Raw genomic sequence first — 3673 nt, 5'->3', positions numbered from 1 at the left:
TTTATTATCATATACTTCCCATAATAATAGTATAATATAAAAGCAGCAGTATTATAATAGGTAGGTATAGGGTGTATAATTATAGTTGCCGTGGTCTGTAGCATAACTCTTGAAGTGTTCACACTCTGGGACAGACATTTTCAGTGCTTCCAAAGCAGTGACAGAGAAGGCTAGTAAAAGTCTCAATGAACAAATTTTTGGAAATAAATGGGTTCCTCTCTCTGACTGCAGGTCCGTCTGAAATTCGTAAGACGCGGTTTTTGTTATGCTCTAGGTGTTATCAGCTACTACGGTGACGTCATTTGTCATTAAGATGAACACCAAAAATATAATTCACAACACTTAGATAAGTATGGGTGTTTAGATTCTGCAGAGCGTATTCGTAACCTGAGACAGGTAGCTTTTCTAATACTTTTTTTTATACCGCTTCTTTGTAATATATGTAAACTATGAGAGTTCCCTTCTTCCACTTTCCTTCCCTATTCAGAAAATTTCACTTTTTCTTTTTATTAGAGTAAGCCGGAGTGTTTAGCAAAAATAAAAATATTTTTACTACAAATTATTATACCTATTTTATGAGAACACGAAAATGTCTACTATAAGCGATTCCGACCACTATACAATCTCTCAAATAGTTACGCCGCTGACATTTCGCATTTGTATACAGTGGGTCTGTTATACACTAATATCTAATAAAGGCAAAATAGGTACCTAAATATTATATTATTAAAGCGGACACCTGCTGGACGTCATGACAATAATAGTTAAAATAATAATAATAATACTATGTTGATTGTAGTATAATATTATGCTATTATTGCAAAAATATTTTTGCGAGTGGAAACGGCGGAGCTGAGGGAAAACTACCGCTGCAGACTTGCACCACGCAGGTAAATTCTCGGAAAAGACTCTCCTGATGGGGGTGAAGGGGAGGCGTTCTCCAACGTTTCCTCTCCTAGGCGAGTAAACGCGACGAAACGCCGGGCGGCTTTACACATCTGTGACCCGAAATCCGCCGAAAAATCAATGCCCCGCCGGGTCGCGCGTATATACCATATACCCATATATATATATTTAATCGGCGGGTGGACCGCGATCCCTCTCCTATCGGTGCACGCTTAGCGGACTGCTCCTGAAATTTTTGACAACACCCCGCTGTTATCGCCCGGACAGAACATGATATCGTTCACATTCTCCCGGACTTTTATGTATCTATTGAGGACGACACTTCACGCCGTCGGTACAAACACATATCTCACCGAATGACAACAACAACAAAACTACTATCATTATTATTAATAGTAATGAATATATCAATCGCTTGAGTCGGACTTGAGTCGGTCAATCGCACACATTATTATAATATTATTTCGGTGACGAATGGTTAGGTTATTTTGAACCTGGACCTGGTTAGGGTGGGGGGTCTGTCGGGATAATCATTTCAAACGCGGCCGTCCTGCTTTTTACGCCTAAGTTATACCCTAGATGTCGCTAGATATTTCGACGGAGGGTTGCAGCCGCCGAATCGTGCATAATTCATTATAATATGGTGAATGGAGGTATTAGGCACCTACCGGTTACCGGGATCGTCGCCAAGTATATCGCCTCGACTGCAGTATTTTGATTATTAGTTGTGTATTTGGTTGTTTTTTCTTCTTTAAAATTGGTATGACATTAGTGTGACAATATGACATCGTGCAGTCGAACTGAGAATGGAAATAGTTTTGAATTATTTTATGAGTTCGTTTTATGTTCAATTCAATATTTATCGGTATTATTAACGTCCATAAATTTTAAGCGCTGACGATAAAAAAATATAAAAAAAATACATTAAATATGATATGGAGCACAAAAATATGTTACAATGCGAATGATTTTGAAATACTTTCGAGCAATATAGTACCTATAATGTGTTGCCATTAGCGACGTATAAAATAGTGTTATTTTGGAGTTAATAGTAGTTATAATATAGCACACGACGGGCATTATTTGTTTTTATCATTATTTCGTGCGTGTACGATATTATTATAACGCAAGATGTAATTCTTACGCTTTGCGAGTTGTCAAACAATAAGCCGAATTGAAAACATTATTCAAAATACAATATCGATCAAGTTTTAATTTACTTAAAATATGATTTTACTGAAAGGTATAATGCTCGAACCACATTGGAAGCATGAACATTTTAATAAAAGCATCAACGGTACAAGGAATGGGTCGATACTTCTAGCGAGTTAAATTTATGTAAATATTTTGTCTATTTCTCATTTTTAACGGCGTTTTATCAAAACTGAATTGTACACATATTGCCTACTTCACACGCCTTTGTTTTGACAACATTTCTCACACGAGTTTAAACAGTTGAAAATAGCTTTTAATTTTTTTTTTTTTTACCATAACATGTCGTCATTACTGAGTTATTTATGGCTTGACAGTCGGTCACATTATGATATTTATATATTTTATAAATCAAAATCATGTATTTACCATCTGCGGAGGTGCCCTAAAAATTACGTTTAATAAATGAAAATTAATTTATTATAATTTATATACTAGAACGTATAAGACAGCACAATAAATATATGGGTATATATATATATATATATTGTGTTGTACACGTAAACATGATATTACAAGGTATATAAATATTATGTAAATATTTTCATAGCCGTACACGCGAAAGATTATTATAATATTATTCAAACAGATGCTCGAACAGGATATAATATATACCATATAGCTATTTAGATTATAATATTTTTGTATGATTAAATATGAAACTTCATGTGTGTATTAATTAAACCAAAATATTACCGAAACAACCAAATATTTAATTGCAGAAAACTTAAAACCCTGAATGGATAATGGATAACGATTTTTGCACCAGCTACGACTTGTCTGCGGTGAGTATTAACTCCGTGAAAAAGGATTTGCAAGCTATGGCATGACGTAAAGTCAACCCACTTTAAATGAGCGAATTAAAGACAATATATCACAAAAAATACGTATTTTTAAAACCTACAATGAACAATAATATAATTACATTCTCTAAACGATTCTGAACTCAGCTATATGTATGTAATATAATATATAATAATATTAAGTATTATACAGTAAATTTAGCAGCTTTTGACAGTTTTATGTAATTTTCTCTAAATTAATGGCCTTTTTACAATCTCTTGCAGCACACTCTGGCAAAATAGCCTTTACATCCACTTTTATACAACCATAATATCACACACTGATCCGGAGCACTTTTATTGCACTAAAAAGTTTACCGTAACGGTAAAAAACAAAAAAAAATCTCAATCAATATTTATATTATATTAATATTTAACCAATAACTTCAGTTTTCAGTGTTGTATATTAGTCATATTGCATAGAATTATAAAAATAAAGTATGAACTTATTAAATGATAACTATACCAACATTTTCGTCAAGCGTGTTAAAATTTCAAGTTTCAATCATCAGGTATATTTTTATTTTTATGATTCGATTTATTAGTGACTGAAGGTGATGCGAGTTATGTAGTATTTCAAACATTATATTAGACGTATTTTTATTTGAAGTGTATTTTATGAACACATCGGGAAAACACTATTTGTTCAGTGAATATGTACTCAAACATTATTTACATCGATTTATATCGAGATAGAAGGGTGACTAATGACT

This window comes from Myzus persicae, unplaced genomic scaffold (assembly GCF_001856785.1).
Source record: "Myzus persicae strain clone G006 unplaced genomic scaffold, MPER_G0061.0, whole genome shotgun sequence".
Classification (NCBI taxonomy): Eukaryota; Metazoa; Arthropoda; class Insecta; order Hemiptera; family Aphididae; genus Myzus; species Myzus persicae.
The sequence above is the reverse complement of the archived record's forward strand: the minus strand, read 5'-3'. Positions refer to the sequence as shown.